This window comes from Mustela putorius, unplaced genomic scaffold (assembly GCF_011764305.1).
Source record: "Mustela putorius furo isolate JIRA1106 unplaced genomic scaffold, ASM1176430v1.1 tig00003846_pilon_pilon_pilon, whole genome shotgun sequence".
Lineage (NCBI taxonomy): Eukaryota > Metazoa > Chordata > Mammalia > Carnivora > Mustelidae > Mustela > Mustela putorius.
In genome coordinates this window covers 12,598,793-12,616,369 of record NW_025421999.1, presented here as the reverse complement: position 1 = coordinate 12,616,369, position 17,577 = coordinate 12,598,793, and the positions used below count along the sequence as shown (strand labels likewise).

The following is a 17,577-nucleotide window of genomic DNA, read 5'->3' as shown; positions in this document are numbered from 1 at the left end:
AAGGGAAAGCTCCCAGGATCCTGGCCCCCTCCCGGTGTGCGGCCACACCCCTGCAGGTCTGCAATTAACCTGCTCCATAACAGGCAGGAACCGCCTAACTGCCGCTCGCTGCCCACGCCCTGCAGAGTGCCTGGGTCTCAGGGACCTTGGAAGCAAGATTTCTAAGTCACCAAATTCATCTTCTTCGACACAAGTCTATTAGCAGATTCTTTCTGTGTTAACCATTGCCTTTGCTCAAGGGGTAGCTCTGGAAGGTTCTGCGGCTGTTGAATGAATGGCTCATCTACTATTAAGGAGGTAAAAATAAAGGCAATCCTTCTAGGTGGGCAATGGTCTGTCACAGCATTAACCAAAAAAGGCCATATTCTACCTCTGCAAATTGACCTGATAAAAATACACTCTCCCTGGATTGGAAGCAAATACAAAACCTAAAATATTTCAGTCATTAAAAAAACAAATCTGTGTCTACTGTATACAACATCTTTGCACCAAAACAGTCTACATTCATCTCAACTTAGGATTCATTTTCTATTTTGTTTCTCATGTTGTACTCTATTTTTGGCAAGACTTTATCTTGAGTTTTTAAAAGTTTATTTTCAACAACAAAAAAATCTGCCTTTTTCTTCTAAAATTTACCAGAATTTACAACTATAAATGCTGTTAAGTTAGAAATGGAAAATAATGGTTTCTTCATTATTATGATTATTATTATTGTAAAAAAATGAATAGCCTGGCTTCTTAAAACCCAAAGTATCTCTTAATTGCGATGGGATGGGCATGGGATGGGTATCACATCTCTGGCCTAGAGTGTGGTTGACTGACCTCTGGCCCTATGAATACCCTCTACATTTGGTCACTAAGTAACAGGTAGAAAAAACAGTTCTCCTTCTCAATACTTCTTCTTCTTCTTAGAGCCACAGGCAGTAGGAAGTCTTAGGGACTGAATGTCAGTAGAAAGTCTTAGGGACTCAATGTTTGTGTCCCCTAAAATTCATATACTGAACCCTCACCCACAGTGATGGTAGTAGGAGGTGGGACCTTTGGGCAGTGATCAGGTTCAGACGAGGCCAGGAGAAGATCCCCTAGGATGGGATTAGCATCCTGGAACGAAGAGAGAGAGCTCTCTCTCTCGGCCATGTGAGGACATAAGATGACAGCATGTGCCAACCAGAAAAAGAGCTCTCACCAGGAATCTAATCAACTGGCACCTTGATCTTGAACTTACCAGTCTCCAGAACTGTGAGAAATAAATGTCTGTTGGTATAAGCCACCCAGTCTATAGGAATTTATTGTAGCAGCCCAAACTAAGACCAAAATCTAATACAGACACACATACAACACAAGCCACAGCCACCTCCACACTTTTCGCTAGCCCTCAAATGTCCCATGTCGTTGACCTTCAGCGGTGACATCCATGTTACACCCTCTGCCTGCGATGCTACCTTTTTTCTGCCTTCTGAAGTCCTTCAACCTTTGAGACTCAGGCAGAAATGCCACCTTTTCTTAGAAGCCCTCCCAGGCTTCTCGTCCCAGCACTCGCTCCAGCTGCAGCACACAGAAGGGGACATGTCCCCTTGCCAGTCCCCCTGTGCCTCCACATCCTCCCCCCTCTGGGCAGGCACTACATTTTCTATGGTGACGCCCACTCTGAAGTTTGGGCTCTCATCAATGTGGCATGAAGAAAGCCAATAATGGCTCATGCGGACGCTGCACACCGTATTTGTCAATATGAGGATGGAGAATTTACGTGCCGTCTACAATTTTTACCCTACCTGCTTAGGAACAATCTTGCTATAACATCTTGTCTCTCTGAATCAGCTGTTCTCCAGTCAGATCCCAGTCAAGGCACCGTAGCAGGTAAGGAAAGTGAGAACAGAAGCCAAGAGGTGGGAAAAGCATGGGACATATTAAGGGAATGGCAAAAATTCAGTTGATGCAAGATTCGTGTATGGAGTAGAAGGAAGCGGTGAGACAGAAAAGATGGAAATGTAGCTTGAAGACAAACCGTTAAAGACCTGGAGTGACAACTTTTATACTTCACAGAACACGCAGCAAAAATTTGCTGAGGGTGTTTGAGCAAGGTTCAGACAAAACAAAATGTTTCACAAAGATGACTCTGGAAATGGACAGCAGGCTGCCCACAGGTAGAGGCTGAAAGGCGGGGACTCAGAAAGTGTCTGCTGGCACAGCCCAAACAAGGAGGGAAGCCTTTGCATCTGTGACTAGTCATCACCAACTGTTGGGACTACTGGCCCAAAGTAGGAAAAACCAGGTAAGATTTGGTTCTGCCCTGCTGGACATTTCCACTGGGTATTCGAGAAGAACTTCAAAATCAACAAGCCTAAAACTGAATTCACCAGTTTTCCTGACCATATTCCCATCCCTAAATGCGCCATCCCGAGGAGGCCCAAGGCCTGACCTCACAGAAATCCCTGCCCAGTGTTCCTGCTCTATAAGGAGGCACCACCAGGAGCTGTTGATCCAACTTTTTTCCTGCTTTCCGTTTTCTTTGTCTTCTCTCACTGACCACACCCTACTCCAGACCCACCTGGAATGTTCTGGTGCAGACCAGCCAGCAAGATGCCTGCATATGGGGAAGACGCCCACAGGGCTCTCTATTTAACACTCTTTCTCTTGAGGAGTTTCCTGTAACCTGCTCCATGAGGGACTGTCTACCATAGTGCCGACTTACTCCCTGTCTTAGGCTTGGGCTTGGGCTTCAGATCTGGCACCGGCACGCAGCCTGGCCCCCTTGTTTACGGGGATGACCCAGACAGTGCCTACAACAGGTCTTCCCTGAAGATGACTGGATGAGTCATGGACAAAAGCAATAATGCCTGTAACCTGAGCTATCCGATGCCTGCTGGGAGGGGCCAAGGGTCTCTTTTCTCCTCCAGCCTAAAGGTGAGAGAACCACTGCCAAGTCTGGGCAGAGAGGAAAGGAGAAATGAAACAAGTAAGGGATGGGAGAAGCAGCATCTGAGCCCCCTGACCCAGCCATCCGGGGCGTCCCATGAAACCAGCACATTTCTATTCTGCTTACTTATGGTTAGAATTAGAAAGAGTCCCATAATACCTACTTTCCTACCATCTCCCACTATGGCCTCCCCATGTTTCAGCCAAACTTGATTTTCCTGTTTCTGGAAAACATCCTACGCTTGGTTTAGGCCATTTTCTCAAACTAGAATATCTCTTCTCTGTATTTTTACACCTGCCACATTTCTACCCACTAATCAAGCTCAACTTAGTAAGTAACACGTGAGTGGCATTAAGTATGAGGAATGTTCATTTTGGTGCTATCTAAAATAGGAAAAAAATAAATACAAATGCCTACTAACACTGAATTATTTAAATGCTGGATTTATTTCACGGAAGTGGAAATTATCCAAACATTAACATGATGATGTAGAAATGTACGGATTTTATAAGAAATGATCTTTTTTATACATTCAGTAAATAAATCGGGTTCCAAAAGGGTCTGTACTGTATGAGCCATAACTGTGTAATAATCGGAGAAACCAACCAAAAGAAAATGGGCAGAACAGATCTATCCTACAACCCCAGAAAAGTGTGTATGTGCTGTATTGCCAGCAGAGGGAGTCCATGAGCAGCTCATAAATTAATTTAGGGCAGCCAATACGATGCATACTACAGAACAGTAACCCATTAGATGACTCATGTTACTGCAAATAAAAATGGAGTAAATAAAAATGACTATAAAGAATATTAAGTTCCTACCTGCCTATTAATACTTCACTCAAATATGTATGAGCAGGTTCTCCCTAATTTCAAGGGATATTTAGGGGAGAGCTTGATGTAAAAACTCCCCAACACATACAACAATTCACTTGGAGGGGCCTTACAGGGCACACAGACAGATGATGTCATCACCAGTAGGAGAGGCAGGTCACTAATATCGGACACTGAGGACATGTCACAGTGACACAGCAGGCAGCTGGAAGGAGCTCCAGCTGGCCAAATATATGACAATTTCATCACTGATAGAATTAAGAATAGCAGTGGATTATAAATCACTGGAAAGAGAAATCCAGGAGTCCATATGTGATGCTTGACTCTGTGTGTCATTCCGACTGGGCCACAAAATACCCAGAGATTTGGTTAAACACTGTTGTAGTACGTCGGCAAGGGTGTTTGCGGATGAGAAGAACACTGGAATCGGTAGACACGGAGTAAAGCAGATTGCCCTCCCCAACACGGACGTGCCTCCTCCAGTCTGCCTGAAGGCCTGCCCCAAAAGGAAAAAAGAAATTCTATGAAGGACATTACTGCATCAGTTAGAAAAACTGGAATGGAAAGGCAGATTCAATCAAAGTATTTTATCAATATCAAATTTACTGAAGTTGAAACTGTCCTGGGGTTAGGTAAGAGAATATCTCTAATTCTTGGGAAATACAAACAGAAAAGATTTAGGAGTAAAGGCCCATGATGCATGCAACTTCCTCTCAAATAATTCAGAAACTATCCTGTGTGTGCACATATACGTACACAAAGAATGATAAAGCAGATGGGGTAACAAGTTAACAGTCAATGAATATGCACAGAACATGCAACCGTTGGGGGCGCCTGGGTGGCTCAGTGGGTTAAGCGTCTGCCTTTGGCTCAGGTCATGATCTCAGGGTCCTGGGATCGGGCTCTCTGCTCTGTGGGGAGCCTGCTTCCCCCTCTCTCTCTGCCTGCCTCTCTGCCTACCCGTGATCTCTATCAAACAAATAAAATCTTTTTTTAAAAATTATTTTTATTTATTTATTTGTCAGAGAGAGAGAGAGCACAAGCAGAAGGACCGGCAGGCAGCGCAGGCAGAGGGAGAAGCAGACTCCCCACTTAGCAAGGAGCCCGATGCGGGACTAGATTCAAGGACCCTGGGATCATGACCCGAGCTGAAGGCAGCTGCTCAACCAACTGAGCCACCCAGGCGTCCTAATAAATAAAATCTTAAGAAACAAAAAACAAAAACAAAAACCTATTCATTAAAGTATTGGAATTGCAAACAGGTGATCGGCCTCCAAAGCCTGGGTCCTTCCTGGAGCAGGAGCAAGCTGGTTAAGCACCAGACAATGAGCCAAGACATGACATTCAAATGACCTGAGGATGTAATCACCAAGCAGAGTCCATGTCACGAACAGGCTCCAGGTGATGGAGGATGCGAGCACGTGCGATATGAGAAATACCTGTCTGGTTATTCACAGCACCCAGCACATGTGTTTGGTCTTCAGACACAGTTCCTGAAAATGCTTCAGACAGAGCTTTAAAGGTGAAATGGGTATCTCTCATTATTAAGGACCCCAACCAAAGGGAGCTGCCAGTTGCCAAAAAGGACCAGTCACGTGATTAGAGGGCTGGCCCTTTCCCTCCTACCCGCCCCCCCACCACACCCACTGGGAAGGCTGGAGGACCTGCAGGTTCAATCAGATAAGGGCAGCCTTACACGATCTTGAGGACGGCAAATAAGCCTCCACAAAAACCGGAAAGGACCCAGCCTAGAAAGCTTCCAGGCTGGTGAACGCATGGCTTTGAGGACTGCCACATTCTGAGAGACCGTGGAAGCTCCATGCCCTTCTCACATACCTCACCCTATTTATCTCATCATCAAGCTGGTGAGTCATATCCCTTATCATACCCTTTAATAAGCTGGTAAATGTGTTTCCCTATGCTTTGTAAGCTGCTCTAGCACATTATTCAGACCTAAGGAGGAGGTAAATGGAACCTCCAATGTGTAGAAGGCCAGGTCAGAAGCACAGGTAACAGCCTGGGGCTTATAACCAGCATCTAAAAGGGGTTGGGGGAGGTTGAAGGGACTGGAGTGACAGCTATTTCTGGGTAGACAGTGTCAGAACTGACTTGAGCTCTTGGAAACTTTGCTGGTGTGTCTGAGAACTGCTCAGTGTGGGTGTGGGGAACCTAATCCCCACACTGGAAGGGGGAACCCAAAAAGCACACAGGACCACACTCGGAGTAACAGTGAGGGAGGAGCTGAACTTAAATGGCAGGCTCAGGAATGTGAACGTGATTTTCTGTAATAATAAAACAACTATCGGTTTGCATTTATATCATCCTTACAGCCCCATGGGGTGGGAACTCTTCCACTTCCGGGTGGGAACTCTTCCACTTCCGGATGAGTGAATGCAGGGAACTGAGAAACGAGAGACACTGCCCTCAAGTCTCCTAGCAGTAATCCCCCTCACACTGCATCAAAGCAACGGGAGCCATCTCCAGTTATTAGCAATGGGAGGGAGAGGGTCAGAGCTGTACTTTTAGATCATTCCTGCCCCCGTATGAAGATGGATTACAGAGAGGAGATGGGAAATCAGTGAGACCATCGGCAGCAGCAAGGGTGTTAGGAAGTGAATTGTGTCCCACACAAATTTCATTATGTTCAAGCCCTAATCTCCAATGTGACTGTATCTTGGATAGAGGGCCTTTAAGGAACTAATTAAGGTTAAATGGAGTCATAGGGCCCAATCCAAAAGGAATAGTATCCTTACAAGAAGAGGCCAAGACACCAGGAAAGCTCAGACGCACAGAGGAAAAGCCACATAAGGCCACAGCAAAAAGATAGCCATCTGCAAGCCCAAGAGAGAGACCTCACCAGAGTCAACTTTGCTGGCACCTTCATCTTGGACTTCCAGTCTCCAGCGAGAAAAGAAACTTCTGCTGTTTAAGCCACCCCATTAGAGATGACCTGCTACGGCAGCCTGAACAAAGACAAAGGGTATGTTCCCGGGAACAACAGTGGGAACAGAAAAGTAGAGACACATTGCAAGACACCACAGAGGGATCATCGACAGGTACGGCAACCCAGCTGGATGCCCCGGGGCGTGACAGAAAAGACCAAACTTGGCGACTCCCCACCAGGAGTTGTGAAAGTTGGGGGCTGCATTAAGAGGACGACAAAAGAGGAGCCGTGGAAGGAGGGTGGGATGCTCTAGATGACCAGAGAATGAGCTCCATTTTGGCAGCTTGGTTTATATTGCTCAGGAGATTTCTGAAGGTAAACTCTTGGATTCTGGGGCTCAGAAAAAGGTCAAGGATAAAGAGATCCATGTGGGAATCCCCAGAACCATCAAGGAAAAACCGAAGAGAAGAGCAGACCTATGAAAGAAAGAAAAAAGGCAGGAATACCTGCAAGTAGGAAGCAGATCAAAGAAGCTGCAAGGGGCAGGAAATGCCTTTTCATGATGGCAATGGTGATGATGATGGTGGTGTTGGCAGAAACAACAGTTACGACTCATCCCTAGAAAACTTTAACTATGCGCTAGACATTCTTCTTTGCCCTTCCTACCAACCAACCCTATGAGGAAGGATTTTTTCCTTGACTCTATTTTATATATGAGAAAACTAGGCACATGGAAGTTAATTAACTCCCCTGGGCACACAGCTAGTCAACGGTGAAGGTTGGTTTTGAACCTGGGTGGTCTGGCTCTAATGCTCTGTAGAAGCAAAAACCATGGAAGAGAAACCCAAGTGACCAACATCACAAGGACAACAGGAGGAAAGAAGTGGACAAGACCAAATGTTACAGAGACTTACAAAGAAGTCACTGGACCTGGGTATCCTGGGGATTATTTTAAGGAAATTTTAGCCAGAGTGATGGTACCTGACAGATAAGTAGAGGCCAGTGGAGGGAGAAGAAGGGTGGAACTCTGAGAAGACAAGGTAGGGCTTGTGTGTTTGTAATGTTTGTGATGAAGAGACTCAGGAGGCAGATCAGGGAGTGGGGCGGGGAGGGGGGGGCTTCAATTCTAAAAGGAATCATTCTGGCTTTCTTCCACAAATGCTAGCCCTTGGGAGCAGGGGGAAGGAGGGTGGTCAGCCCTCAGATTAGAAACCACAGGAAAATTTTAGGAAATATTCCCCTATGGAAATGCCAATACTCTCTCTAGTTTTACTTTTTTACCCTAAGAGGAGAAAAGTCCATTTTAGCACAGTACAAGAAAACACCATCCTCTCTGGGACCCCCTCTCCAGAAGAAAAATGCATAAATTAGCAAACAACCTTCAAATAACTGAGACCTCAATGCATATACTCTAAGTGATAAAGGAGTTCTGACAAAGTACAAAGCCATGTACTTGACCCCACTGACTTGCAAAGAAATTCTCATGTGGCAGGAGCTAATATTCTAGGTGAACATTTTCCTACTCTCAAATTGAAGTTCATGTCCAACAGACAAGCCAGGGACCCTTTTTTCTTCCTAAAAAATGTTTTTTGACATATTAAAAGAGCAAGAGTTATGGGGTGCCTGGGTGGCTCAGTCATTAAGCATCTGCCTTCAGCTCAGGACATGATCCCAGGGTCCTGGGATTGAGGCCCGCATCGGGCTCCCTGCTCAGCGGGAAGCCTGCTTCTCCCTCTACCACTCCTCCTGCTTCTGTTCCCTCTCTCTCTGTGAAATAAATAAAATCTTTAAAAAGAGAGAGAGAGAGAGACAGAGTTACACTTATATAATGACAGTGAGACTCCATTTCCTCTCTAGACATAGGTTCTGGGTGAGCCCTTCACTGAGAACACCACAACCTGTTGAGAAATCTGAAGAATGCCTGAATTTTCTATCACCAAGGATTCAGAAGTCAGACTCCAAAATATACAAAAAGGTCTCACTCTTTCAATGAGGTCATCTCTCATCCATTCAGGACATGTTGCTGCCACTACTGTCCTCAGACTGAAGAGAGTTCATTATTAGCACACCAGAAAACAACGGAAAATAGCTCAACATGTATCATATACCCAGGTAATTCATTTCCAACATACAGACTTTACTTTATAAATACAGTTTGAGTTCAAGTTTGATGGCCCCTCACAATGATGAGTGGTTTCTATGATTACAGGCTCATGTAGAAGGTCTCCAACCAGAGCCTCTCAAACTTTAATATGTTCACAAACTACCCAGGGACCATGTTAAGCAACAGATTCTGACTTAGGAGGTCTGGGTGGGGTCTGAGACTCTGCCTTTTGGACAACCTTGGGTGTTTACTGAAGCCTGCTTTAGATACCAGCTGCTAAGGGGGCCTTAGGATAAAAGATTGGACAAATTCTAAATACTTGTCACTCTACATGGCCTTAGCACTTTTCAAATATACATTTTTTAAATATAAGAGATTTCTGTAGCCAAAGGGGTTTTGCTTTTTGGTGTTGATTTGTTTTCCAGCTATTCTAACAGTGCACAAAGCAAGCCGGTTTGGAGAAGACAAATGGGCTATGTCACGACAGGGTGTACAACTGACGAACCTTTTCAAGAGGATAATTACTCCGAGTTTGGAATTAGGATGGTATAACCAGTCTAGAACAATGGCTCAGTAATAAGGGGATGGAAGACCATTCCATCCAAGAGTAAGTACCAAAGATGTATGTAAGAGCAGGGTGGTCTCTATGGTTAGAGTATGGGAAGATAAAGAGGTTTTGCGCCCAAGCAACATGTTTCCCATTTGCTGACAGAGTTTGCTGACAGAGCTCCGCAGGGGTCTATAAACACAACCGACCGTCAGAACCCTGAAACAAATAAATGAACGGGTGGATCAAATTTTAATTTGGAAAAACTTCCACGATGCTTACACGGCTGTTTTCAGCAACTAGAGGCTCTAATGAAACATTTCTCCTTAAGGGAATGAGAGTTGTTTTAGAATAGTAGGCACTTACTGAGAATTAACATTTGAGTATGAACTTCAATCATCAGCAAGCAGAGGCATGGCAGAGTATACCAAGCATGCTCAAAATACCCTACTGCCAAGCCAGACATTAAGGCAGCTGAGCCTGCTTCTAATTATAATAGGGGGGAGCACACAGCATAAATATTGCCCATTTTTTTCCTAAATTTTATTACTAAGGAATAGTCTTATGCTAAAATGTATAGCATTTCTATCTGAACCTGCTAGTCTGGCTAATGCATGATATTGCATCTCTAATTACAAATTTCACATATTTTCCTTTTTCAAGACAACAGCAGAATACCAATGCTACAGGTATATTCAAGGACAGCCCATTACCTTGAAACCAAATCGGTAACTAGAAGACTTTGAAAGTAAGCCAGTCTTCTGATTCAAAACTGAGGGCCAAACAGGGATTGTTTTGTTTTTTTTTTTTTAAAGTATCTCAGTAACAACCATTCTTACCGTTAAGGCTTCTTACTGACTCGTTTTTAGAAAAAGTCATTACCAAACAGGTATTTCTTAAAACAGCATATAATTTTATTCATTCCAGTAAATTCTCTCAGTGGTAAAAGGAAGGGATAATCCAAGGTGCAATGGGAAAGGAGCATACGGTAGAAAAAATGTTTCCCAAAGAAGTATCCAGAACTATGAAATCAGGCAATTTCTGTTCTATTGTCCCTGAAAGATCAAAATAAAGAGCTATGTGTATGATTCAATAATTGTACTTAATATGGCTAAGATTGCTGACTAATCTCTGAACAGATTTCCTTATTCCTGCACACATAGACAGACTACATTCCCCTACTGTTAGATGTGGCCATGTGACTCAGCTCCAGCCAAATGAAATGATATTTATCTAACATGAGGTTAGATAAATAATAAAGATTGCTGATAGCTACTGATATTTGGAGGTCTTTACCACAGCAAAATTTAGAGGGAGCTAATAGAAATATTTTGCCAGGGACATCTGGGTGGCTCAGTGGGTTAAAGCCTCTGCCTTCAGCTCAGGTCATGATCCCAGGCTCCTGGGATCAAGCCCCACCCTGGGATCAAGCCCCACATCAGGCTCTCTGCTCAGTAGGGAGCCTGCTTCCCTTTCTCTCTATCTGTCTGCCTCTCTGCCTTATCGTGATCTCTCTGTCAAATAAATAAATAAAGATCTTTTAAAAAAAATTTTTAAAACTTTAGACCGACCATATATCCCTGGATGAACAAGTTTTAGAAAACACTGTTGGTTGCACAGCAATCTAAATGTAATTAGTGTGGCAGAACTATATGCTTTTGGTGGATAGAAATCACAAATTTGTGTTAGATACAGATTTCACCACAATAAAAAAAAAGATCATATAATTTTAAGGGTTGAGACAGTCATTCACACTTGAAATTACTACCAGAAAGACTAAAATAAGAAGTTCCAATTGGGGGGCGCCTGGGTGGGTTAAGCCGCTGCCTTCGGCTCAGGTCATGATCTCAGAATACTGGGATCGAGTCCCGCATTGGGCTCTCTGCTCAGCAGAGAGCCTGCTTCCCTCTCTCTCTCTGCCTGCCTCTCCATCTACTTGCGATTTCTCTCTGTCAAATAAATAAATAAAATATAAAAAAAAAAAAAGAAGAAGTTCCAATTGGAGCAATTGGGCAGAGAGATGGGAACATAGCTACCATGAGTGAGAAGTATTTAAACATCTTAATATTCATAAAAATCTTAATATTAATACTTAATAGTATTAAACATCTTAAATATTCTTTCCCGAGTGCACAATCAAGACCTCTGTGTCCCTACTTGTTCAGAAAATGTTTCTAGTGAACAACAAGAAGACCCTGGCAGAGGTAGGCTGGTGAGGCTGTCCCACTACGGAGGCCATAGTGAGTGAGAGAACAGTCACGAGGGAACAAGAGGGCATCATCACCAGGCCAGTAACCCATTTCAGATCCTGCCATCAAGTTCCCTAGTATTTACATGGATGAGTTGAAACCTTAGGTCCACACAAAACCCTGCACACAGATGGTCACAGAAGCTTTACTCATAACCACCAAAAACTGTGAGCAATCAAGATGTCCATCAGGTGAATGGATAAACTCGTGCATCTAGACACTGGACTAGTATGCAGCAAAAAAAAAAAAAAGAAAGAAAGAAATGAGCTATAAAGCCATTAAAGACACAGAGGAAACTTAAGGCATATTGCTCAGTGAGAAGATCCCGTCTGAACCATACTGTATGGTTCCAACTGTATCACATTCTGGAAAAGCCAGAACTAGGAACACAATAAAAAGATCAGGGGTTGCCAGGGGTTCCAGAGGAGGCCGGGGTAACAGGCAGAGCACAGTGGATCTGCAGGGCGTGGAGCTGACTCTGACACTGTAATGGTGGATACATGACATGCGTTTGCCCAAATCCACTGAAATGCACAACCCAAAGAGTGAGCCCTAATGTAAACTGTGGACTTTAGTTAGTAATAATGTACCAATACTGTTTAATAGTTAGAACGTGTACCACACAAATGCAAGATGTTAATAAGGGAAACTGGAAGGGAAAGTGGATATGGGAACTCTGTATTATCTGCTCAATTTCTGTTAACCTATGACTGTACTACAAAAATCATCTGTTACTTTAAATTTAAAAAAAAAAACAACAACAAACATGTTTTACTTACTTTGCTGTTCTGCCCAGGGGAGAACACCAAGGGCACTGAAACTCACCTGCTTGGACTATCACCAAGGTTTCGAAAGTATCTCAAGGACCATCCCACAAAGCACACTTATTTATAGTTTCCAGGGCAGGCCTGAGCTCATGATGCAAGAAATGACTTAATTACCAAACTCCATTATTAATGCAAAGTAAACAATCACCTGAGCAGTCTAGTTAAATTCCTCTCATATATTAAAAAAAAAAAAAAGTGGTTTGAGTATCAGCTTCCTAGCCAAAGAGCTACAAATATATGGTATACTTGCATTTTCAAAGAATCCCCTACCACAGGTGAAAGGTGGCTCGCAAACTAGCTATTGGTCTAACACATTTCTTAAAACTAAACAGAAACAGAATTACTTCGGTAACTTCAATACAGAAGTAAGACACCACGTTTGAGGCCCACACTAAACCCTCAGTCTTTTCCTCTTGGCAAAATTCAGTAAAAACAGTCAAGCAAGATGGCAGACCCATCACAGCCCAAAGATACAATTAATATTGGCAGCCCTTGTAGCTTTCTGTGGGTTTCTAAGGAGGCAGGGGAGACCCCAGGATGTCCAATAAGTGGGGTTCTAAACATTTAACCAGCATGCTGATCAAAACAGAGAGCAATTCCAATTTAGATCCTCCTCCATAACAGGATTTGATTTAGCGAGATAATCCTCCGGAGGAATCTGGCCTCTGAGTTTTGAGAAGCAGAAATCAAAGGCAGTAAGCGTACGGGGCGCGATGACACACAGACACCAGCTCAGAAAAGACCAGACACCATGGTAACACTTGTCTCAATCGGAAGATGACGGCTTTAAATAAGCTGATCGGCGCCCTGACGGTTTTTCTCTGCCACATTCTCTTACTTTTTAACAAAAACAGAAACACTGTTCCAACTGACTTCTCTTTATAGAGTTTACTCTGCTGCTTCAGAACTAGCAGAGGGAGAAAAGCAGGCAGACAGCACTTCCAGCTAAAAACCAATAGAGTTTCTATAACAGAAACTAGAAGCCACTTCATGGAGAAACTCCCCGAAACAGGGCTCCTTCAGGCTACTGGGGACAAAACGGTTCCCCACGCGGCACCTCAGAAATGGGCAAGAGTTACCTCCTCCCGGCCTGCTTAGCCAGCTGTCTGTTGGGTGCTGTGCTGAGTACTACAGTGCTATGCTTTGTATTCTATGTATCTTAGCACCAGGAAGCCAGCCAACAACATACTTAGTGGGGGCATAGGGAGAAGGCAGAGATGATCTAGACAACAAATGAGCACAAAATAGAAGTAAATTGGGCAACCACATGTTGAAACACATGTGTGTGACAGCTGAGGGCTCCAAGATATTGGAAAGGAAGGTGCATCTCAGAACTTCAGACAAAAAACTACCTAAGGCTTTTAAACAAATGATTCCAAAATTCAGCAGCTTAAAACATCAACCATGTATCACGTCACAGTTTGGGAAAGCCAGGTGTCAGGGAACAGCGGAGCTGGGCATTTCTAACTCGGGGTGTCTCACAATATTGCAGGCAAGGCCTCGGCCAGGGCTACAAGCTCCGAGGTCTTTATGGAGCTGGAGGTAGCCACAGAAATGCAGCAGACTGTAAAGTGTACATTTTCAAAAGAAAAGGGCTGAATATAACTGGAAGATATGTTATGGAAGGGGCAAGTGCTCTGGAGTCAGGCAGAGGGGGGCCATCAATCACAATTCCACGGCTCACTGGCTGTCTCCCCTTTGACAAGTTTCTTCGTCAGCATAAGCCTCAGTTTTTCTCATCTGTAAAGTGTGCTAATACCTACCTCTCTCCACAGGGCTGTTGCAAACTGCCTACAAAGTGCTTAGCATAGGCACCCCATAAACAATGGCATTTGTTGCTAATAAACCACTCTATCTGGAAAATTAAAACATTAATTGACTCGTATTCTAACAAAAATCACCGTACATTATTACTATAGCTTTGGAAGTATTAACATTATATCCTCTAGAACATGGGCAAATGAGCCGCGCAAGGTGACTACAAGAGATGGAGATTACAACTGGCCTCACCTTCAGAGATTATAGTTCAGCAGAAACAAAAACAATTGTATCTAAAACTAAGTGCTTACAATGTGAAAAGCAGTGTTCTAAATGCTTCACATAAATTAATGTATTTGATCCTCCCAGCACTATGAAACAGATATTATCAGTACCATGATCATTATTCCCATTTTACAGATTAGGAAACTGAGGCACAGAAAGGTTATCTATCTTGCCCAAGATGACTGAACTAAGTAAGAGACATATTTCGAATTTGAACCCAAACAGACTATCTCAGGCTTCCATTCTTAACCATTATCCTATCTTCAAGGTTAGTCTAGGGTAGGGCCCAAGCATCCATTTATTTTTAAAGATTTTATTTATTTATTTGACAGAGATCACAAGTAGGCAGAGAGAGAGAGGAGGAAGGAGGCTCCCCACTGAGCAGAGAGCCGGATGCGGGGCTTGATCCCAGGACCCTGGGATCATGACCTGAGCCGAAGGCAGAGGCTTTAACCCACTGAGCCACCCAGGTGCCCCGGCATCCTCATTTTTAACTTGTAACCCACATGATTCTGATATAGAAAGTTCATGAATACACTTAAAGAAACACTGGACTGTTGGTAGTAAAGATCAGTTTATAGAAACCGTATCACTCCTAAACTTAAAAAAAACAAAATGGAGCTTATCAGGCTAGGTAACTACTGGACTTCTTTGCTAAGGGACAAGGATACACAACCAAATGGAAAAGTACTTCCACTTCCAACTAAAGCATGGAATCAGTCCATGCAGGTGGTCTTCCTGCCTCCAGACTCTCCAACCCCTCTCTCCATTCAGTGCCAAAGAACCTGGCTTCCTAGATTGTTCTCCTTAATGAAGTACCAGATTCTATCATGTGCTACCTTCTCACTGAAGCCTACCTTGACTACCCATTTAAAATCACTATGCTCTTTCCCACCCCTCCCCCACACACATTACAAAGCTCCTTGATTCTGCTCTATTTAATGCTTCAATAGCAAACATTAACCAACACACTACATAACATACTTACTATGCATAATGAGTATTGATTATTTTCCCACCATTAGAACATAACTTACATAGGAGGAATAATTTGTTTTCCTCGTTTGGTTTATTTTGCACATTAATATATCCCTAAGTGCCTAGAACAGTGCCTGACACAAATGAATATTTATTAAATGAATGTCTAACTCTAAACCTTTCAGTAGCTCCCCAATGGTTATCATATAAAGTCCAAGCATCCTCTCAAGAATTCTGGATACTAACTAACCTTTCCCCATCCTTAATCCTCTTAAATCAGACTCAGAAATCCAGGGAATCAGCATTTGCCTTTGTTCATATACCACTGGTTCCAGGAATGCTTTGCCCTACAATACAGCTTCAACCATCAACATCACACGTTTCAGCCATTCTCCAAGGCCTCTGAAGTGGTGGCTTTTTCAAACATTTCTCTGAATTCATGGCATAACAAGGTCCACTCCAAGCAGACAATTTCTGGATATCCTATTAATCTACCTGCAGAGAAGAGAACTATGCACTAATTCCCATACTCTCTATGTCCCAACATCACAACCTGATTACCTGGCTGATACTGTTTCTTCTATTCTCTATGAATTTTTACAATAAAACCCATCAACTGAAGTAAACCAAGCATATCTGTTTCTTTAAGCCTAACAGAGCCTAATAACACAGGAGGCAGCAATGAACAGTAGTTAAGGACATGAACTTGATACAAGCCACAACCAGAAAGGAAAAGGTAGATAAATATAACCACACAAAAATATAAAACATCTACAGAACAAAGCTATCCAACAAGTCTAAAAGAAACTATGAACAGGGAAAACATATTTAGAGGACATCTCACAAAGTCTAATTCCCTTAATGTAACAAACATTTGTTAAGATCAATAACCCAATAAAAAAGTGATGGATATAAAATTAGTTCTAGAGAAATATAAATAGCCAATATATGAAAAAAAAATCCTTAATCTCATTAATGAGTATAAATCAAAATAAGACAAAAGTTACATCATTCTCAGTGCTGGCAAGACTCAAAACAACTTTAATACGCACTGAGTGCAAACTCAGGAAGATCTGTCAATAACTAATACTGATCGTAACACACACAACATCCCTTTTACCCAGCAAATCAAGTACTAAAAATTTCCCCTCAGACACACAGTATCACCAAAAATACACCAAAATACAGTTTAAAAATACTACTTAAGACATTATTTATAAATGTTATTGGTCAAAAACATTTTATGGAATACTATGTGGTTGGGCCTCTGCCTTCGGCTCGAGTCATGATCCCAGGGTCCCGGAATTGAGCCCCACATTGGGCTCTCTGCTCAGCGGGGAGTCTGCTTCCCTTCCTCTCTCTCTGCCTGCCTCTCTGCCTACCTGTGATCTCTGTCAAATAAATAAATAAAATCTTAAAAAAAAAAAAAGACTCATTAAAAAAAAAAAAGATTTAAATATAAGAGCTTAGGGGCGCCTAGGTGGCTCAGGGGGTTGAGCCTCTGCCTTTGGCTCAGGTCATGATCCCAGGGTCCTGGGATCGAGCCCCACATCGGGCTCTCTGCTGGGCAGGGAGCCTGCTTCCCCCTCTCTCTCTGCCTGCCTCTCTGCCTGCTTGTGGTCTCTGTCTGTTAAATAAATAAATTTTATATATATATATATATATATATATATATATGGGCTTAAACTATAAAACTCTTAGAAGAAACACAGACATAAATCTACAGGGCCTTGGATCAGGCAATGGTTTCTTAGATATGATACCAGAAGTGTAAGCAAAAAAAGAAAAGATAAATCCAAATAAAAAATAAAAACTTTTATACTTCAAGAACACTACTATGTGTAAGTGAAAATCCAAGACACAGAATGGTTAGAAATATTTGAAAATCATCTATCTGTTAAGGACTTGTATCTAGAATATATAAAAACCTCTCACAACTCAATGAGAAGACAACCCAATTTTTAAAAATGGACAAAGGATCTGAATAAACATTTTTCCAAAGAAGATATACAAATAGCCAGTAAGTACAGAAAAAAGTCAACATCATTAGCCATCAGTGAAATGGAAACTGAAACCACAGTGAGATACCACTTCAAACCTACTAGAATGACTGTAATCAAAAAGACAGTACTAAGTAGTATTGGTGAGAATATGAGGAAACTAGATTCTTCATACAGTGCTGGTAGGAATGTAAA

General features: G+C 42.7%; 1 protein-coding gene across 2 annotated transcripts in view; it reads right to left on the bottom strand.

Annotated features, from left to right (window-relative positions):
* Nucleotides 1-17,577, bottom strand: part of TPD52 (tumor protein D52) — a 102,457-nt gene that overhangs the window by 39,432 nt on the left and 45,448 nt on the right. The gene's annotated exons all lie outside the window — the stretch shown is intronic.